At 43.8% G+C, this 22,941-nt stretch overlaps 1 long non-coding RNA gene across 1 annotated transcript in view; it reads right to left on the minus strand.

The window, feature by feature from the left end:
* The window catches only part of LOC131590753 (uncharacterized), a 70,059-nt gene that overhangs the window by 5,517 nt on the left and 41,601 nt on the right, over window positions 1–22,941 (minus strand). The window contains exon 4 of the long non-coding RNA XR_009280204.1: window positions 8,842–8,984. This is a non-coding gene — a long non-coding RNA (uncharacterized LOC131590753). The remainder of the gene's footprint in view (window positions 1–8,841; window positions 8,985–22,941) is intronic.

Genomic DNA, 22,941 nt, shown 5'->3' on the forward strand with positions numbered 1-22,941 from the left:
CCAAAACAGGTGAAAGGCTATAATTCCTTGCCCACTTGAACCCTCTCAGGTCTGGCTGAGATTTAACCACTCCTTAGACAATGGTCCAGCCCATTCGTGTGAACAATGCACTGAGCACCAAAGCAGCCAGCAAGAATTCCTAAATGCCCCTGTTGAGAGACCTTCTTTAACTGAAGACAGGATCTATCAATCACAGTTTCCTTTAGTGGAGGGCAGTGAGAGTGGGCTGGTCAATACATATGTCAGAAGACGAACAGAAATGAAATAAAAAATGTAAAGATGTGGACATCTTAATTAGTTTGGAAACAGGAGAGGGCAGTTACTAATGTCAAGCAGTTTTTGAATATAAGGATGAGTGCTCCAATTGCTGGAAGATTTTTAAATAGAAAATGAATAAAGAACAAGCAGGATAATGATGTATCATTGCATACTTTATATGCACATGTATAAGGCCTGTGCTATTCTTTAAATAAGGACAAATAGCATATAAAGGAAATAAGCATCTACAAAGCAAGATCTGGATTCACAACTTATGCAGCAATAAAATTACCTCCCCTCCCCTAGTTTTATTTGGGGGAAATTATTTAGAATTTCTTGAGTTTTTAATTGTGGCTTCTCAGGCATGCCTAATGGGTCAAATTTCAGCTGCAGCATAGTGTCTCTAGCTTTCTATTTAAGTAATACTTTGCTTTGGCAAAGAGAACAAACATGGCCTGGGAACAGTCTGCAATCTCCTTCAGTCAAATTCTCAAACATAATTCTAGGTTTTTATCTGCTGCTGCAGTCAGCTGCTGGGAAAATTACATTAATATATATGTGATTACTAAAATAATCATAAAACACAATGTATTGACTTTGCTGCAACAAGCCCATCCCCCCCTCTCCCGCCCCCCCACCTGCCCCCCAGCCTGCAAAAACCATCTTTGTCTGCATCACATCACATCACCTTCTGACTGGCACAACACTTTTTTGTCATCAGTGGTGCACTAGGATACTTTATCCCGGGTTTTATCCATATACTCAGGAATGTTTGACATGACTATAAATAATTCAGTGCTGACACATAGGTTTTCAAAAAGATTTAGTCTCACTTATAATGCAAGATAAAGCCAAGTGCCTGGTAGGAAGGAGGCAGCATGAGAACCATGCTTGAACTATTTTCTTTACCTGAGTGACTAAGCAGTGAAGATGGCACTTCTGAGACTACATCTTTGTGGGAAAATGCACCCAGATGAAATTCTGAAATAGGCAGAGCTGGTGGAAAATCCCCGGCACAAAATCCCCAGCACAGCTCACAGGCCCTGATGGGAAAGTCAGCCATGAATAGTTAACACATTCCTAGCCTGAATAGATTTCCTTTCCACAAGTCCTGTCTTGGCAGGATGATCTGAGACAAAACACTTTCAGGACACATTTCTCACTGGAATGCATTGTGGAAAACAAGGGTTAAAAAAACATACAATCTATGGTAAGATGATGGGAAGTTTGCATGCTTCCAGGACAATAAGCATTCAAAAATTCCCAAAGAAGCACAAAGGTAAGTTTCTTAATTCTGTCCACACCATCAGGGCCTCAAGACAAAAGAAATTCAAAAAAGAAGAGAAAATAATTCAGCCTGGCTTCATCCTTTCTAGCCTGATAGCTAACTGATAACAATGAGGACCGAGTTGCAGCTCAAGGTCTCGGATTTGATATTTTGCTCGTTCCAAGGAGGCTTCCTTGGCTTAATGACCCCCAGAGCAGGAATCTCCAGCTAAGACTCTGACTGGTAGAAGACCGTGGCTATCTGTCCTTGTGTGATGCCCTTTTCATCATGTCATGCCAGTCCTTAGAGCAGGAGGAGCAGAAAGAGCTGTTAAGGCTAGGATGACATATTCCTGGCCTCCTGCGTGACATTTGGGCAAAATCCCTGTCAGCCACACAGAAATGCCTCAGTGGCGAAGTGTGTTGCTGCATTTACAGCAACATCAACTTGCAGTCCGGAGTTCAAGGAGAAAATGCTGCAGAACAGGACTCCCGCCTTGGCTTTTTCCACTGCCATCAAGGGCAACTTGGGACAGCAAAAGAGAGGGACCTTGAGAGTCATTTTTCTGCAAGGACGCTGTTTCTCTGCAGACCAGCCCGTAGCAGTGCTGCTGCCTGGGGCAGTGCCGTGCCCTGACCCTGTGCACACGTGGTTGGAGCTGACACAAGGCACCTCTGGCCTTCGCTCGGCCTGGCAGCGGCACCTGAGGCTCTGCCGTGCTCCTCGCTCACCCGGCCTGACCCACAGCTGGGCCCAGCACCAGCACCGGCTCCTTCCCACCGCTCCAATGCCACGCTGGCCTCCCAGGGCCCTTGTGCTGGTGTGGGGCCCTTCCTCAGTGGAACCTGCTCCCTGGCCCACACGGCCCAGCCCAGCCCCGCAGAGGTGCCAAGGAGCGCGGGGTGCTGGTCCCTGCTGCCGCCGTGCCCCGCGGAGGTGCCGGAGGAGCAGCCCTTCGTCCGGCCGGGACGGCGCTGTCTGTCACCGGCGCTGGTCTGGTATGCTGCCCAAACCAGTTACACCAGCACCGCTGTCCTCCCAGCCCCCACGCCGAGCTGGCCAGGACACTGGGAGGCCTCCAGGCAGACGGGGTGGGGATGGGACCTGTGGAGCTGCTACGGCTCCTTCTTGGGTGCTGGCCAAGAAGGAAAGCCACGTGGCACCTTGACCCACGTGGTTTGGGATCAGGCATTGCAGACACTTGCTAACATTGCAGGGTTAAGTTGTGGCATCAGCAGGGCTGTGTTGTAAGTACTGGTGCAGAGCATAACTAAACAGGGACCATCTAAGGAAAAATGTGAATCTCTCCATAGGGCTGCAGCTATCCCTATGCCTCACATTTTCCAAGGTGAATACTGTTTTATTTCCCTACTCTTAGCAGCCCTTGACATCTTCCAGTCTTGGAGACCTTTCTAGTAAAATTTGCCATGTCTCTCACTTAGTTCCCTTAGGGTGAGAACACTTTTAGAAAATTCCTGTTCCTTCCTTTCCTTCACACACCCATCCGGTAGCCTGGGATCACACATTGATCTCATTTTTCCTGTCCATTTCTTTTGATACCTCCCTGAACCATCTTCTACTCTCACTTCCCTCTTCTGATATTCCCAGATCCAGGGAAGCTAAAGCAGAGATTTCTGATGTGGACTTGTGGATCTGGGACAAATGTGCTTCTCGCTGGGAAAAGAGGTCAAGAGAGAGAGAGGAAACAAGAAGCCTGACTTACCAGGCTGATGACCAGGCTTTTTTTTTCTAAGGCAAGCTTTTCTGAGGACTGACACAGTAGGTAGGTAGAAAGCAAATGGCTTTCAGAGAGCAACAACCAGAGTTTCATCAAAGGTCACAAGGAGCATGTATGACCAGGTCAGGCCAGGTGCACCACTTCAAGCTCTCTCATCCACCCCAGCACTCCCATTCCACTGTGAGCCATATACCAGCTCCTCAGGCTGGAAGACATCTGGTTTATACTAAAGAGAGAACATGTCCCATGAATTGCTGTGTTTGTCATTGCTTTTTCTCTTCATTCTGGTGAAAGAAAATATATTATCCTCCACTTGTCCTCACATGTGATTAGAGGTTGTTCGTGAGAGATGGATCAGAGCTCCTGAGTAGATGTAGAGCAAATGTCAGATATGAAGGGAAATTTTGCAAAACAAAATCATTTCACACCACCAGGTCATAGCCCTTCTCTTGAAGCAAAGGCCCCTACACTTTTCTTGGTCTTAATCCACTGATGAATTTTCGACAAAAGCATAAAAGCAAATAAGCATTACTGAAAGAACTGACTTTGTGCCAGGTACACATTCCCACTCATAACTCGTGTCTTAAAGTCACAACCATGCTTATCCCCTTCTCCCCTCCATTCTGACTGAATCTGAGAAGAGAAAATGGTCCTCTAGGTATGAATGACACAAAATGCCAATATACTTCACTCATACTTGCAAGACACGTGGCAACACTGCTTTGACGACACATCTGTCTCGGCCTGCAGCTCACCTGGTATCGGCTGTTGTGCAAGTGCTTCCTGAAAACCCCACAGTGTTTGTCCTGTGAATCCAACAGGGGCTGGAATTGGGTCAGGTTCTGAATGCAGATCACTGCTTTGGTGGGCAGGGTGTGAGCAGCTGTCTGAGCCAGCACCACTCTGATGCTCGCCCTTTCTTTCCCACACACCACTGATCTGTACTGCTGCAGCATCACAAGCTCTCTGGGTAAAGGTTGCAGGCAGCCAAGCAAGGAGCAGGTAGGGAGCTTTCCGTTTCAGGGACCTTATGCTGACACCATTTGGGTTACAATGGGATGGGAGTTAAAGCCCTGCTCACTACCTAGAAGTTTCATCCAGTCATTCCCACCTGCAGCATTGCTGGCGTGCCTGGGACAGCCCTGGCTGTCGCGAGACAGACCGTGCAAACATTGCAGACAAAATGTGCTCCAAGCCCTAACTTGTTGCAACACTTCTGGGGTTATAACCTGAATCTGTAGATGTGCATTGTGAAAACTGGGCAGCAGAAGGGGTGAGAAATCAAACCTGCTGTGAGTGCCCGGGTGGCTCCTGTGTGCTTTAATTGCCTCTTCACCGTACTGTGCTACTCCTGGTGACCTTGACTTCAGCAAGAAGGCTGCCAGCTTAGATGAAGCACAGACTAGCAGTGCTTAGCTGTCAAATTCCAGTTGGTGACTGTTGGCAGGATGAGAAAAATGACTTTTAATCCTTGGTAGTTCATACCTCACTTGCAATAGGCCCAAATTAGCTGTTGGGTTATGGGGCTGAGATCTGAATGGGCCACTGAAGCTGCACTAACCCAAGGGACAGGACAAGAGTTTGGGAGGCTCTGGTATAACTGCTTGTCTTGCAACAAACCTGTCATGTAACCATGCCTAGGTCACCTGGTTTAGGCCCCTTACCTTGCCTCCCTGAAAGCAGTGTAAGCACTTGTTAGCAGACTACTGGAGGCTGGTATTCTGTCTGTAAGAAGTTTGCCCACAATATATGCCCAGCAAAGTCCACAAGAAAAAACTGGCTATCATCAACACTTGCCCCTTTCCTGCAGTACTTCACACATATGGATGCAACGTCCAAGTTCACCCAGAAAATGCAGGACAGGGACATTTGCTCCAGTCCTGCCTGTTTTCCATGCCCTGTGGGCAAGACAGAGTTTCAGGCTCTAGGTTTGGGAACAAGTTACTCTCCTCAATGCTAAATTCATTTTAAGAGCAGCAGCATCCCTTTTTTTCTCACCTCCTCCCTCCCCACAAGAGCATGAAGTGCCTTTCAGGTAACAGGCCATACCCAAGGATTCCTCAAGATGTTAGCACAGGAAATCTTGGCTTAGAGAAAGCTGCTGTTGTTAGGACAACATGTATCACAAATTCTGCCATTGCTGCATACTCCCTGCCTGGTCCCAACCACTCTCCTTATGCTTCACGGCCTCTCTCCCACTTGACAGGCTGAAAACGAGGTCAGATGCTCTGGAAATGGTTTGTGCCACTCTTTTCTGTGTATTATAAAAAGGCCCAAATGAAAGCATTTCTGAAGTAGCACTATATGAGCAAAGATGTCTAAGCTGAAGTGTCGTATTAAAGGTGGTGTTGATCAAACTGCTGCAGCTGACTGACTTTGCACGGACAAACCAGGCCAGTGAAGTCAGTGAGCCATTCATGTCTGCAAGGACCAAGATGCCCTTCTCTCACACACCTGAGCAGCAGATCTGGTTACTGATAATACATGCCTTACATTTGCAAGGTGCATCCATTCCATAGCAGCTTTTAAGCAGCAAATAGCAAGGCTGCACGTCTGGACCTGTATTGCTGTCTGGCCGAGGAGGAGGAGGAGGAGGAGGAGACTGAGTGTAACCTATCAGATCTGCAACTGGAGGGCACGGCAGAACGGACGGAAGGGAAACATGGTCATAACATCTGGGACACGGCAAAAGTGTGCTGCTAACAGACTGCAAAAAAAAATTAAATGTGTGTGATTAGAACCAGTACACAAAGCATCCAGATCTCTCAGTTACACATCGCACTGAAGACATGGCAGGTGGCAAATTTTTCTCGCAGTGGTGGGCCTTTCCTGCTTTAGATATGATTGCCACCTGCTGACCAGTTATCCCTACTTTGGGCAGTACCCTTGATCCAGAGCCTCCATTCTCCTCCCAGTATCAGCAAGACTCCACTGCATTTAGTTTGTGCTATCTGATCAGATTGCAACCAGAGGTCATATAACTCTACAGACCATTAAGCACCAGTTCACTTGAGCAGAAGTAAATGGCTCCATTCTACTGAAGTACCATTACTCACACAGTTCACCTTAAGTACTGGGATATCATCTCAGCAAAGCAATGAAGGCAATAAAAATGCAATCTGCCCAAGACATGGTTTTTTCTGGGGAGATCTGGATGTGGAAAGTATTTCCAGATCCTTCCAGATCTGTGCTGCTTAATATGTAATGAAACATGTTGTAAGCACCTAGATCTAAGTGTTTGGGACTGGGATATTTGGACACGTTTTTGGTTCGTTGTACCCTGCCCCTACCTGCCAAATGCAGAGAGTAGGCTTTTAAATGACTTTTCATCCAAATGCATGTGGAAAAATATCACTGCTGGAGACCTCTCACTGTAGCACAGTTCTGTTTGTGCTGGAAAACCCAGCTATCACCACCCAGTAAACCAGAGGAGTGATCTTGGAGGGATTCTTCTCAGCAAATGTCCAAAAATAGCAGATATTGCAAGAGGGTAGAAGGTCATGTAACACCCATGCTACAACACTCCTCTGAGTCCTGTTCCTTACCTACAACAAGCCAGCCACTCCTTTTCTTGCTGCTTGCTAGGCAGTTTCTTATTCTCATAGTCTTTCTTTAGCTGCTGTTTTGCTGAGTATCTCACACATTTCTGAGGCCCAGTTTTCCAAAGAGCTGGGGTAGCCACACTGGGCTGAAATCTGTGCATTTCCAAGTATTCTCTCTCATTTCAGTCACAGCCTCTGCCTCTGACTCAGACTGGTGTTTCTGATAGGATCTCAGAGAGGGAGGAAACAAGAATAAATAGCATCACGCCCTCCTCACGTGGGTTGTGGTGCAGAGCTGAAACAAGACGAGGAAGTGCCTGGGCTGGAGAGGGAGGGGGCTCAGCTGAAACTAACCCACATTTTGAGGATTCCTCCATCTAATGGGGCACTGAAGCAGGGGTATTACCAGCCTCTCCTTCTCTCATCCTAGGACCCAAAGTGGCTATTACTGGCTCCTAACTAGCGGAAGCATGAGCTGTCTGTCCCAACCTCTCAGAGCTGGAGACAAAGTTGCCCTAAGAGGCAATTAACAGTGCTGGGCAAGATGAGGGCAGGTTAGCATGGCAAAGGTCACACACCCAGGGCAGCCAGCCCTGGCCCAGGGTGACGCTGTGTTTCCTCCTCTCCAAGGAGCTGCATTAAGGAGAAGTCAAGCACAGGCCACTTGGAATGAGTAAGGCTTTGAAAGAGTGGCGGGAAGCTAAACTGTCCCAGCAAGCAGGGACAGAGAGCTTGAGGATTTTAACAACAAACAACTGATCCTCTGACCTGATTCAAAACCTGGTCTGGTGAGATTCAGTGGTGACTCAGCCTCAGATTAGTCTTCTACATGCCAGGATACTCTGGCCCCAATTAGGTTCTTTGGAGATACCTGCATGATGAAGAGCTCCTTATATCTGGCACATATTGAGAGTTTCAGGAGGCCACTAGGCTGAAACTGAGTCAGACACTATTACAGTCAGTACCTCTCAGCCAGAAAGGCCTGATGATATCCCAGCTATGGGTTCCTTGGTATCTCAACAGGGGTGAGATGGAATGAGAAGAGACATGCAGAGTTTTGTGAAGGTCCCCTTGCAAAAGCCCTGTATGCATGTGGATGTCCTCAAAACATCATCAAACGCTTTAATTAGGTACCTACAGCTTAGTTCCTTCACTCCTCGGGGTGCTGCAACATTTAATGAAATCCTGCTTCACTGGTTGCACAGTTTCCAATCTCATTTTTTGCCTCCACTAAACAAGATACAGCTACAGGGGCAATGGTGTAACTAGCAAACCTCAGTATTGTATTTGGAGTTTATTTTCTCAGATAGTAATAAGAAGCCACACCAGCAAAAAGCCTCCTGCTGCTGCTTTTTCCTCTTACCACTGCATTTACTGTAAAGCCTGTGCTGATTGCAGTTGGCTGGTGGGAGGAGAGGGAGAGAAAAGGTATTTTCCATACTCTTGATAGCTCTATAATTTCCTAGTACAAGATAAGGCTAGGTCGTGTCATTGATCCCTGTAACACAGGGCATCCCGGGGTAGACAGAGGCAGGCTGCCCATTCTGAGTGAGGGACAGAGCCTTGCAGAAGAAAGGAAAGCAAAAGTTCACACAGGACTGAATCCACACCGGGAGATCATTTTTCTCTTTTCAGCAGAGCTATTATGGTGGAGATGAGCTCTAGTATGAGGCAGGAACAGCTGTTTATAACAGTGTGTGTTCATTATCATCTCTTCAATTGAAAGGACAAAATAAGTTGTTGGAAGGGAAAAAAGACCCAGCTACTTTCTCTAAGAATTCAAAGACTTCATAGTCAACATGTGAAGGTCACCATAAAAGACATCCAGGAAACAGATTCAACATTCATGACTGTTCTAAAAATAGTAATTTTCAAATACTTAAGCATTTTCAAATCTTCCTATATGCCTCAATGCAACAAAACAAGAGGAAATTTCTTCTTTTTCAGATGACAATTCTTTGTCTCAAAAGGGGAGTGAAACAAGGAGGAGAAAATTAAATACAGTACACTGGGAAACACTGAATGTTAGTATTTACCTGTTTTGTTCAATCTTTTTTCTTTTCATACTTGTTGTCATGTAGGCCTCTTTCTGGTGCCTGTGTGAGTTCATGCACAGGAGAGCTTGACTCTTGATTTGGAAGGCACAGCTGTAGTATATTGTAATTTTCCCAAGGCCCACCTGGGGAAAAAGAAAAAGAACAGTGTGTCACTTTACACCTTCACCTCATTCTCCTTGCCCTGGGCTTTTGCTATCTCAGCCTGTTGCACGTCACAGTTTGAATAACACTGCTTGGCAGCCCATTGCACCCATGGGCCAGGCACATATTCCCAAAAGGGATTTTCCCTCTGCTCTTACGTGAGCATCTGGGTGCCTCTTGGTTTACATAACTCTGGGAAACATGTGGGGTTTAAAATTCCTAGTACCTCAATTTGTTAAGGAAATTAAACACACTTGTAGGATAAGGATGCTGTTTGGAACTTACACCACTTGTTGAGTCAGAGGGAGGAGGAAGAGAGGAGAGGCTGGGTTAATGTGTGCAATTCTATGTCCCAATTCTTTTGATAATGGTTCTGGGCAGCTGATTGTGCCCTTCCTGAAGTACACAGAAAGTGCCAGAAGAATGCTTTCTGCCAGTTGAGCTGAGGGTCAGGCTCTCTGCACAACTGAGTGCATAGGAGGGCACGTTTCAGGGATGTATTTTTAGTGCAGGCGAGCCGACAGACCCAGAGAGGGAAGGCACCTCTCCATAAGATAAATCGGGCAAGTGCAGAGCATCTGTCCACCCCATCCCTCTGCCAAAGCACTCCCAGCTGGAAAAAAGCCACTTCTTACAGCAGTGAGCAAGCTGCTCACCCACCTGCCCAGGCTCCCTCTTCCCCAACACCTCTCCACACTGCTGCAGAGTTTTAGAGCCACAAACACCTGCCTGGCAGGAACCCAGCCCAGCCCAGGTAAGCAGGAGGTGCCCCCGCAGTGGCAGGCAGCCCCCTCAGTGCCCCCAGCCAGCCTGTGCAAGGCTGACACCAGAAACCCAGCGGAGGATCACTGATGAGCACCCACCCTTCCCAGGAAGACAGTTGTTTTGGGCTTTTTAACACAGTTTCCATTGTTCAGGAGATTAAGGATGTAGTTTAGGCTTATGACATTTTTCCTCTGGGATCTAATTACATAAGAGGAAAAACAAATCTGTATATTTATTAACTCTTCCAAATCCAAAATAAGACATAAGAAAGGCCCCAGCAGAGGCTTTTTTAGCCATTACCCAGGTTCTGACAGTGGCTGCTACCACATGTCCAGGGATATGATAAGACACAGGAAGATCCACAGTGGATACTTGTGGAAGGCACCCTGTCAGCCTCCGGCACTGCTCTGTGCCAATGGCAGTGTGCCAGGAACTGGATGATACCAAAAAATCTGCGTACTTTCATACAGGAAAGTTTTGCAATATTTTCCTTAGAGCCGCAATTCCTGATACCAAGGGATTGCGTAGGTACTTTGATCAAAGGGAAATGAGATTTGAGCTGTCATGACTGCGTAAAAAATCCTGAAAACAGAGCTCTCTTCACCAATGTCCCCCATACTCTGGGGGTGTTAAGATTTTTTTTCCCCTATTTATTTATTGATTTGCTTAATCATTTGATTTCTGAATTTTGAAGACCTCTTCCTTGATGACTAAACACCTGAGAATAGTAGCAATGTACACAATTTTTTTTTATTTTTTAACAAAGATAAGCATTTTTCTTCAATTTAAGGCACCTTGTGTCTCCTCAGAGACAAAAAGCACATGGCTCTTCCATGATCTCCACTAAGCTCTCTGCCTACCCCAGCAAGATTCTGGAAGCACTCATATTTCAAAGCAGATCACAATGAATAAAACCCAGTTTTGAGGCCACCAACAGATGTATGTAAACTCAACTAGAAGAAATACTGCTTACAGGCTGTGTGTTAGATTTCTCTTTCATGGCCACTAGTACACCTCAGCTAGCCAACTCACTACTTAAAAACAAGATTAGGTATTTAATGCAAAATCTGTACAGAGAAGACTTCAATAAACCTGATTTCTCATGCACCTTGAACCATCTTATCTGCACTCAGTTCCAGTTCCAGTAAGGGCCACTAACACTGTAAATCTTTTAATTAATACAAATGAATGTTTAGAAAGAACCAGTTGGCTACAGAAAAGTTTCCTTTGTGTCTATCTTGCAAATCACACTGACAGGTAGTGCTTGATCTCCTCTGACCAGCTGGGTTAGGGTACTTTGTCCTATGAGAATACAAAAGGAGGTTCTGTTCTGAGGATTATATTTTTAAGATCACAGACTGTGAAACTATGAGCCATAGACCCAGGTATTGTACAGGACATTAGTACTGGTAATTACTTTTCTTCTCCTACAGCCTTAGATTCACCTGAAGGATTTTTTTTAAAAAACAAGAGAGTAAATCACAGCAATGTTTAGGAGTGCTTTATGGTAACCTCTGATGGAGAGCACATGCTGATGTACCAGCCAGGTCCACAGATACTCAGTTGAGAGGAATTATGCAAATAATTTCCCATTCTGTCATTTCTGAATGATACAGTTTCTCCCTTGTCCAATCTTAGATACCAGGATATACCAATTTTTAGATGCCTGAATATAATTAACACATATATTAAATAACACATTTTTCTCAGGGTGGGATTTTCTTTATTTTAAAATGCTGGTAGTTAAACAAGGACTGGTTGAAATGGCTTAGTTCTTTCTGTAGATTTTCAGGTGAGTGCCTTTCTCTGCAACTGGGCTATTCAAAACCAAGTAAGACCTGTAACACAGTGATATAGATAAGGAGTGGAACTAAGAATTTTTCCAATCTTAAAATCATTACATTCATTAATGTCTGGAGTTTTTATTGGCCTGTATTTAAATCTTAACTGTGAACTCTTCCAAAACGTGGTCAAAGTAAATGAGAAGACCCCCTCTGCCAAAGAGATGTGACATAAAAGTTAAATGTTACTTAGCTTAATTAATATAAATAGCAAGCTTTTCCCTTTCTAATTACATTGCCCAACTCTGGTTTTTCAAACTGCTGTTCAGACAAACCAATTTGTGTGTATATGTGTGCAGTGTCAAGAACTACAAAAAGAATTAAAATTCTTCTTTCATTAAATTCCAGAAATTAGATTTTGCTGGTTTATTCTAGGAAGTCTCGTAAAACAACAATTTTGCAGTGAAGGAAAGAACACTTCTTCAAATAAATGCAGTTTTAATGAGAAATTATTTTTGAGCATAAATATTAAAAATATCTACAAACGTTTTTTAGTGCATCGCCCTCACCATCACCATCACCTGTAAATGTGATACACAGGCAAATGGAAGAACACCAGTTCTTCATTATCTGACACAACTGTAATTTATGCAACAGTATCCTCGGTTAATCACGTAGGAAGAGATCAGAAAGGAAGAGGTTAAACTTTTAATTGGTTGTTTACTGTTTCAGTTCCAGGCAGCATTTATGTATCTGCATAACACTGGGATGGCTTAGGAATAATAGTGGGTGTACTGACTGTAAATAAGCTGCAAACTACAAGCCTATGAACAAGTCATGATCTGATGTAATAAATCAAAGTCAGATGCTCTTGTGGTTTGTGACATCACGGGCAATCAAAGTGCTATTTATAAGCTCTGTCATGCACTGTCCAACACTATTGCCAGTTCAGAAATGAAAATGTTTAGGATTCTTTTCTTATAGCCTTTCTTAGATAGGGTGACCTGTTTGGAGCAAATTTAAACCAATACAAAGGTAGGACTGCTAGGTGCCACAGGTCAGGTGAGGCCAGGCACTTACGTTTGAGGGAACTCAGTGGAGTTGAGTACACAGCAGTCAGGTTGCTAAGCTGACTATCGCTGTTGCTCTTTCATAACCAGATTTTCTTCCACCTTCACTTAGGTGACCTAAAACACCAATACAGAAATACTTGAAGAGTGCAGAGAGGAAAACATGGAAAGTAGATGAGAATAAGATGATGACAAAACAACAGAAAATGATCTGAAGATACAGAAGGCTGGAAGAGTCATCCCTACTATGATCTGTGATCAGGTAGTGCAATTCTCAGATGTCACCACCCAGAACACTACTTGTGACAGCTCTTCAGGGGGAAGATGGTAACAATCAAATTCTTTGATAGAGTACAGAGTTAAATGGTTTTGCCTGCACCTCCTTTGGTCGTAGCACCTTACACTGCTTCAACACCAACCACTCCAAAAGCAGGTGAAGCATCACTGTAATTCAGGAAAAAGCTACGTCTTTGTTCCTGTGTGTTAGATAGCACTGTATGATGGCAAAGCATTGTCTGCTTCTACTGGCAGCCTTATTCAGATCAGGATCAAAATATTTCCAGGATCAATCCCCTCCACAGAGGTTAGGGCAGCAGTGGTGCATCAGCAGAGAAGGGCAGGCAGCTGCTGGCACAAAAGCTCTGCTGAGGTAGCCATGGAAGATTGTCCTGTGTGTGCAAGGCTTCAGAGAGCAAGAAACCACAAACATTTCTAATCTGATCAAAGAGAGACACTGCAAAATCTTCAGTCACAATCACTGATTGATAAAACAGCAGGAAAAGAGATTTAAGTTAGAAAGGAAGAGAGAGTACTAGTGAGCCTCAGAGGCTTATAACTATTTAATTCAATCAGAAAAAGGTAACAGATGTTTAGTTAAAAGCAGCATTCCTGCTTAATTACTGCAATTATGCTGAAACATTTTGTTTGCATTAAATTGACTGCAAATTTCCTCTGTGCTCAACACATTTATACAGCTAAGCAGCACACAAGCTAAACTGGTCTGCCCCTCAGCATCTGCGGTGCCAGCCCCTCTCTGAGGTTTTAGGTCCTCTGGTTGGACTCTCACAATGGCCAACACATTGCTGTGGCTAGGAAATGGTTAAAAAGTCCCATTTTAGAATGCTTTAGGGAAAGGAGATGGCCTTCCTGATAACTGTGTTGCATGGGGGTTTACCGAAGAGTTTGTTAGCAGCACTGCTATGACCAGGGTGATCACCTATCAGCAAGGTGCTCTTTGGGTACCTCCCTCCCTTCCCCTCTGCAGCTGGGGGCAAATGGACATCCCCAGGCACAGATGTCTCCTTTGTTATCCTATTGGATGTTGGACTGGAAGACCAACCTATGCATGTTTTGTTTGCCTGTGATTTTTGCAAGAAATGAGCCTGCCAGCTGACACTATTGTTGTTGCTCTGCAGAAGAGGAAGCCTATTTTTCTGATACGAAGGCATCAGTATTTTGGCCAGCCAAAATTACAGGCACAAGGACTAACTGCAGGTGCCAAAGAGCTAAAACCCAGAATGCTTAAGTAAATCCTGTATGAAATGTGCATGATACAATTTCCCTGTTCTTCCAGGATCAAATGACTGATTGTAATTAGTTGAATTGTTGAGGTAAAACCCATCTACTAAAGGAATTTGTAAAGGATTTCCTAAAAGAGGCCTCTGAAATTTCCAAGTCTCTTTTATGTTCACCAAACAGAACTGTAAAGCAGCCAGATAGTCTTGAACTGGAAGTGCCTCCTCTCTTTCCCTGCCTTAGAAAGGTGGAAGTGGTTCTCTCTTGACTTGAGTGACAGCTGCAGCTTTACCCTTCAAGTGACCCCTGTATTTCAGTGGAAATAGAGCAGGAAGGAACTACGAGTGACTTGTCACTGCTGTGATTAAGAATTGCTTCTGTGGGGAAGCTTTATCAAAGAGGTCTGCCCTGCTCTTGGGCATGAACACTGTCCATCCTACTTTCTGGCAAATGTTTCCAGTCAAGCTAAAAATTCCCAGCAGTTAATTCAGACTTGGCATTTCCTAAACACATTCATCGTGGTAGAGCAGACTCTGCTATCTCAAGGGCTCAAAAGGGAAAGCAAATGCCTGGGACCTGCAAGGCTGGCAGGTCAGGAGCTTGGTTAACAGGCTCCAATCGAGCACTGATGGCTGGAGATAGAGACCAGAAGCAGCTCCCAGCTGGCAGGGCTTCAGCTTCCTGTGTGACACAAGTCAGTGGCGCTGGGCCAGGGACCAGCAGACAAAGTACCCTCAGTACAGCAAACAGAGATGCTGGGGACTGTGTGGCCCAGCAAGGGCTGGGCTTTTCTCTGGGTTTTTAGGCACAGTCTCCTATTGCTGGGGTTAGCAGTACTGTTCAGGGTCTTTGGTTGTTGGGACCATGAGCAGAGGACTATTTGGGTATTAGGCTAATTAGAGATTTTCACTGGGGCCAAGGTGGGTATATGGAGAAGCAAAACTCTGCTGCTGGCTTGCTGATATTACTAATCTCATCCTCCACACTACTCCACCAGAGATTTAGAACCCTGAACAGCAAGTGTCAATCCTCTAGAGACATCTGTCCCTCACACAACCCGCTAAGGTTTGTGTTTCAGCACAGGAACTGAGTGCAGTGCTACAGAAAACAGTGGGGCCACCCCTCTAGTCCAGCCTTTGGTGCCCTTCCTCTCTGTTACACATTACACATTACAGAGTTCCAGTCCTGAACATGAGACAGGAGACACCTTCAACTTGAAGTAGCTTTCTCATTCTTCTGAGGTCTAAAATGCCACACCTAGAAATTTCTGAGACAGGAAGAGTTAGCATTTCAAATAAGCAACCTGATATTCAAAGCAGTTGTCTCTGACAGATTCCAAATCTTTGGACAGGGTTATGCAGGGACACAAGTGAAGAGAAAACACTTGGATTAATGAAAGAAGTGAGTAACAATAGATTTAATTAATCAATAACCACACAGACACCCTTTGGAGCCACTGTTAGCCAGCTGGAAAGTTTCTCTCTTGCGTAACAAAGTCAAACTCTAAGTGCCTTATTGCTCAATGGAGGTTTTTTTTTTTTTTTTAAGCCTTAGGTTTGCATTTCATCTGGATTTACTGACCTTTCAAAAACATTGACCCTTTTGTGTGCACTTATGGTTTTTTCCTTCTGGTGAAAGGATGACAGAAAATGTTCAATGACGTTGAACTGATTAACAAGGTGTAGATGTCTCAGAAGTATTTCTGTACGACTTCTCCCAAACAAACAATGTGTGCCAGAACACATTTTGAAATGTGGATTCTGAGTTGATAGCTCCCAAGGATGTACCTGCTCCTTGTGTCTCTGAACACGTGCTGGAAAATGTTCAAAATTTTTTCTACTTTTCTCATGATAAGAGGTTTTCCAAGGCAGATAGCTTGAGACAGGAAAACTGTCAACCTGAAGAGACAAGATGACCATAAAAAGGAGAGCAAACAGTGCTGAAGAGACCAGGCAAGGTAACACTGAGTAGCACCTATAACCTAGTACAGGAGTGGCTTATCTTAAACCAGAAAAAGGCACTCCTTTTCTGGAATAACTACAACTGCAGGTAGAGCCAGATATGTCAAGGAAAGGCACCACCAAAATGAAACATGAAGAACACTAATTTTAGCCCAGTGAGCAAATAAGCCCCTTTAAGACTGTCATTCCTGTGGCATGTGGATTTAATACAGCCCCTTCAAACCAAGAAAGAAAAAGAAAATACATAGGTCAAGAAAATAAAATACATACAGAAGGATAGACTTCCCTTCTCATGTGACCTAGCCTACTACCCTCAGTGGGACACTCCAGTTCATCCCCACATAAGCAGATGAATCTGTTGTACAGAAATGGATTCACTTGGAGCGCAGTTTCCTTGCTTCTCTTCCTGGGACCCCTCTTCATCACATTGAGGTAAAGAAAAGGTGGACACTGATTGGTGATCCTTCACTATTTACCTGGTGTCTGGGAACCCAGGCACTGGAATTTGGGCCCCTTTCCCACAGTTCCCAGTAAGTTCAACAGTAATAACTCTCACAGGCTTTGGGCTAGCTTTGGTTCATATGATGAAAAAACACATCATATTGCCTTACCAATACTTTCGAGACCATATGTTTCTTCTGGAAGGTGTTTTACAGTTGTCAGTAACCTAAGCAATAAAGCACCTTGCCCTAGAGTACAAATTTGCTGCCCTTAAGATATTTGACTATGATTTTAAATTCCAAACCTCCCCTCCTGATGCTTCTCCATACACATTCATTCTCTAAGTTTCAATAAGCATTCTGAATCAGACAGATATTTAAGAAGCACAAAGAAAATCCCATTGGAAACAAGTACATATTCACAGATGTTTTAAAGCTATGATCACTGCTTAGATCCTAATCACTGCATCTAATAAAAATAAGTCCAACAGCCAAGCAACAAATTCCACAGTGGCATCAGCACCATAAGTTATGCAATGCAATTATGATTTTACACACTGAGAGACTGTGGAAGGAGCAGAGAACAGCAAGGAAAGCAAATAACAGAATTGCAAGTCCATGGAAAACAATGGGTTTCCTTCTTATTTTGCAGTTTGTAACAGCCTTGTGTTAGCTGTTCTCTCTATTTTTTTTTCCATTTCCTGTCAACATACAATAAGCACTACTGAGTAATCATATGTATATGGCTCAATATAACCATCTATAGCTCTGCACCAAACTGGGTTTTTTTTCACTAACTGCAAAGAGCTGACCCCCAGTGAGACAAGCTAACCAGTTTTCAGATCTAGGCTATGCAGCTTGCATGGGAGAGGCAGGAAACATTTCTCTAAGCCAAGAGCTCTGGACTTCATGTTCTGCATTTCCACTGATCCTTTTCAGTGTCCAAGCCCTGCTACTCTGAAGCAAGAAAGAGATGGAAAACAGTCCTAGACACAGGATGTAGATGCTGCAGTATTGCAGTAAACTACTGTTCATTCAAGAAACTTGAGAACAAGCAGAGGCCACATGATTCAAATAGGCTTTTGCATTATTCATTTCTGGGCCACACTGAACAAAGCTCTGATAGACAGGGAAGTGGTGACACACATCTAGACCCTAGGATGGATCTGACCTCTGGAACAGTTTATTCTGTGGGTTTCCCATCAGGTTTTGTGCTTCACTGCCCTGTGTAGTGGAGCATGGGACAGAGATGCTGATGGCAGGGCTGAGCCAAGGCTGCTGCTTGTAAGTTGGATCGAGACTCATCAATTCACACCAACCTGGCTAAACATTCCATCCTTCCTTGCCATTATCAATGGCAGCATGACAGAGCCTGCTTTTTTCACCACTGTGGACTTTAGACAGGACTTTTAGATACTCCAAGCTTAATCTTCTTGGAGAATATATATTTATTACGTTATGTAACACAAAGATAAGTAATTTCTGCAGAACCTGGACAACTTCTTTCTATCATAAACCAGTGATATGAATCTTTTATCTCAATTAACTGATGTTATTCCAAGTGAAAGAGATCACATTGAAAGCTGGAATCTAAAGGGAGAAAGGACCTTAGAGATTCAGATCCAGTTTCACTTAGCCTTGCATACATCAGAGGAACTGCACCAAAGATAAGGGAATGCACTTCATTGCTATGATCAAATCTGCACTGCTTCTCTTTATCACAACAGGTCCTGATTGAACTGCTCTCCTTCCTGGTGCTTAGAGTGGAGCATGCAAATAATCCAGTTGAATCAGCCTATTCCCAGGACAAATACAGTGTGCTGGACTGGGGCCACAGTTCTTATTATCTTCCAGAGTTAAGCTCACAGCATTTCAATTCTTACACATATGCTTGAGTGCTTAAGGTAGGATCATTGGTCATGACCTATCACTGTTTAGGAGCTTCTATGTTTGACACAGAAACCTTCTTTTTAAACAGAAACAAAAAGTAAGGGAAAAACTGAAAATACTGAAATGATAGAAAATGAACAATCAATAAATTATTTGGGATGAAGAAAGAAACCTAATGAAGCTATCGCAAAGCAAACATACTAGATTTTAATGTACACAGTGCCAAATCATATTTAGTTTTATTAACTAAGAGAACTTACACTTGAGTAAATCTGATGTTTCAACTCAAACTCAATGGGTGCTGTTTAAAAATACCCAATAATCTTATATGTAGTACTTATACCATAGGTTATTCATAATGTAATTTAAAGTTCATGTATTTTACCCATGTGCTCTTCAGCTTTCCCCTCTGATTTTGGACAAGGAATATAGACATCCTAATTTCACAAACCTCTCTCCTATTCCAGCTTTGAATCTGTGAACCACTTCAGCTACTTTGGGATATTTCCATCAATAAAATGTTAGCAGTTTTATTATTAGCACATTTTGAGTGTAGTCACTGAGAAACAGGCTGGATCCCACTGTCAGCCCTGAAGCCTCCTGTTTATACTCAGGATAAGCTGGTTTGTCCTGCCACAAATCTGAGGACAAGGAGTAGGGGTCCTTTCCCCATCTTTAGCTTACTCAACCCAGCACACTCTTCACAGATACTCCTAAATAGAACTACAGGGTCAAATTACACCTATAAATCTTTAAAGGTTCTTGGGGCATTTGTTTTCGCCAAACCGTCTGTTTCCCTTTCCAGGTTTGGTTGTTTGGAACACAATGGAGATTTCTGTTTATTTATATAATGAGATTACATCTTGCAGCCTTGCTCTGCTAGAACTGCAGACTTAGTACAAATCACACAAATATGGGGCTCAGGGGCCCCTTCCTTATGAAAAAGTAAACATGCCAACACCATCACTGACTAACAAAGCTTTGTTCTAAAGGGACTCCATAAACAGGGACTTCACAGCCTTCAAGGCTGCTTCACTTCTTCTTTCTTCCTATTTTCAGAATAAATCTCCTTCTGATACTTAAGCAGAATCTTTGTTTATGTAAACAAAGCTGGCCACTATTTGTGGCACACCCCTCCTGTCACAGAAGCAGAGAACAATTAATCCCTGTCTTTTTTATAGCTCTGCTAGAAGACAGCTTCCCATGTTCCTCCTCAAATGTCTTTTTCCTAAACTCAGTAAATTAATTCTTCCAATAATTTTTCTTTACCAGGTTTTCTAGATCTATGACAGTTTCCATTGCTCATTTCTAAACCCACGTCTGTCTGTGTCTGAGACTGAGACATGCTCCAGGTAGGACAATATTTTTTCTTCTGATGTCAGTAGAGAGATTCTTAAATATGTAAGATATGTCAGATGATACCACAAACTGTATCAGACTTTCTCCAGCAAAGAGAACCAGTACAAATTCAGTAATTTTCCTCTTATAATTTTTTTGGTATTATTGGAAGAGTGTCCCAGTACTCTGGTATGTCCAGCATACCATTAAAATCATGAGACTGAAATGTCACAATTGTGCACATCACATTACTTTTGTTACCCTAATTCACAATTCTTTCATTCCATCAGTCTACCTCTTTTCTTCAGTGGTTGTTTCTTGTCTTTGACACCTCGTGGGCATTTTGTGGGAATGCTTGTCCTTTACTGGATCTGTAAACTGTCACATTGAGACTTCACCTTGGTAAGTTTGTGGGCTTTAAATTTTGGGTTTTTAAAGTAACGTAATAATGTATCAGATGACAAAGCAGCTAAGAGCATAGATGTCGAGGAGATTAAACCTGGTATTTTTGAGAGTAACAGGGAGAATTCAGACTGCGAAAGAGCAGAGCACCAGGTATAGCACATCCTTTGCCCTCTATTGAGAAGCCCAGTGAGGAGAAGCAGCTCAGGGAATTGCCTGCATGCTGGCACAAAGAGCTGCATGAAGTCACTTGTTAAGCCGGAAGGGGAAGAGGTGAGGTTATGTTCAGAACGCGGATGCAGGCTCCTTAGCAGAAATGGCTTTGGTCTTGGGTTGTCATTGAACTTCTTTGTTCTCCTCTGATTTATTGAACAATGTGATTCTGTTTCTCTCCATGAATGTGACTCCTTATGGGTTACTGCAGTTTTGTTTATTCTTTATATAAAATTTAGGGACTGGCCTTTTTTTTTGGCCCTGTCTTCATAGCAGATGAGCTTGTCTGATCTTTCATAGTTGTGCTGTGCTTCTCCAGAAGAGCAGAGATAGGTGGGTCATGTCTGGATCATTATCATAAAATACAGTCAGAAGGAAAGATAAAGGAAGTCAGGCTGTTGTAAATAGTGCCATACAATGTAGGACATCTATTTAGGTACTCACTTCTCCCCTCATAGGGGTTTGAGTTCTCATCAGCCTGTTCTCTATCTAGCTTGCCAGCACAAAATCACCAGGTGCTACAGAAATTGCAGGCAAGCCTGAGTTTAACAAGTTTTGTGCTTACAAACAGCATCCCAGTGAGATTCAGGGAGGCGAGTGAGCTGTTTAACAACAGAGATGACAAGTCACTCCACAGTTAGTAGCCTGGCACACTTTTTCACAGCAAGCCAGCTTTATAGGCCTCCTGTTCATCACTGTGACAGAGGCTGGGAGAGAGTGTCAAAAATGCATAATGGATCTGTGGTGGTCTAGGGAGATTATCAGGCCACTTTGTCCAAAGTGCTTACCCACTTAAATATTTTGCTTCCTCTCAGCCCTTCTTTCTTTCTGTTTCCTGTGATCCTGTGATTCTCCCCCTTCTGCCTGCAGACACACAGCTCTAGCTGTTGCTTGATCTCATTTCTGTGACATTTCAGGCACTCTTCCTGCTGACTTGTTCCATCTGGTTATTACCCTTTGAGTGAGAAGTAGCTCTTGCCTGCATCTCTGCTGAGTCTCTTAGTCTGTGTATGGAGTGTTTCGGCTCCTCCTTTCTGAACAAGCAATCTTGAGCAGGTTTATAAATAGGAGCTTTCAAGTTAATGAGAGAGGGTGCGGGGGTGAGGAGGAGAGAAACCGCACTGAAGTCACTTCGGAGGCAGCTCCTAATGCTCCTCAGAATGACAGCTTTGCAGGCACAGCCACAGAGGGACATTTGGAGAAGGGATGGTTAAGCACTGAAAGGGGGAAAGGGCTTTAAGTCTTGGCTCTGCCACAGGTTTTATTCCAACTTGGGAAAAGTCATACCTCCTCTCAGCTCTCCATGGGCTGAATCCTCTTCCTGCTTCCCTCTCACCAAGTGTACTGTAATGGTTGTGGGGCACGAATGCTCTGTTCCTAAGCATTTACTTGCAGATCAGTAAAACAAGACTTGTATCTTGCTGGGATCTCAGTATTGTCAGGATAACACAGACTTCTGTTCAGAGGCAGTGCCCTAGCTTGTACACATGGCATCCTCTGGCTGGGGCACAGCATGCACCTTGCACTTTATGACTTTTACCCCCTTGTTCATTTTTATTATCCCCTCTTAGGGCTGGTAAATAAAACAACACAAGTCTGCTGGGACTAAAATCCTTGTACTGACTTCCAGCCCACTTTTGACAAGGATGAATTATTTTCCTTATCTGTACTATGAAGACAAAACACAGCCAGGGTGACCTAATTCATAGAGCTGGCATGTGGGTCAGCATGTTTGGACAACACTCTGCTACACGGTCTGTAAATGCCATGTTCCACTTTATTTGGACCCCAAACTAAAAAGCAGGGACCTACACCAAAATGACAGCAGAGCAGTGGCTGTGAGGCAGTTCTCTAATGCCATATGAGTATGTGTGACAAAAAAGAGGTGAGGGCTGGACACTCTAGAGTCAGTATCAGACCTGAACACCACATGCCGCTCCTGAGAAGCTTTGCAGGAGTTACAAGGTTATTAGACAAGTACTCTCCACTTGCAAGTCCTTGGACTCAATGTGACATCTGCAGTGCTTAACAGATATGTGGAGGTGACACAAGGTCTGATGTAGACTAAAAACTTCTTACAAGTACAGTGGGTCATGGGTGATTGTCTGAAACTGTGCCTGGTTGCCTCCAAACATGAAGGTTCTGCTGTAAATCACAGGAAGTTCTGTCTTTGTCTGCAGTGGAAATAATCCAGATTCATACTGGTGCAGGAGAGCCAGAATGCAGATATGCTTGAAATACTCTCTGTACCAAAAGAAGTGATGCTCCTTCATGCATTACTTGTGTACTTCACACAGACGCAAGCACACTGTTCTCTTCAGTCACCAAATTAAGACTGATGGTTGGAGAGATGATAGAAGGAAGTCCTCTCCCCCTTGTACTTTCTTCTGCAGAAACTCCATTCTGAAGAGGTTCAGAATTCTTCATTTCCAATCATGGAAATATTTTAAGATCCTCATAAAACTGTGTCTCCTTCTGAGAGAAATCCTTGTTTAGTCCGCAGTTAAAACTGATCACTAAAGACAAACTCTCTGTTTTCCAAACACCCAGCTGCAAGAACTGG

The sequence above is a fragment of the Poecile atricapillus genome, chromosome 1 (assembly GCF_030490865.1).
Source record: "Poecile atricapillus isolate bPoeAtr1 chromosome 1, bPoeAtr1.hap1, whole genome shotgun sequence".
NCBI lineage: Eukaryota > Metazoa > Chordata > Aves > Passeriformes > Paridae > Poecile > Poecile atricapillus.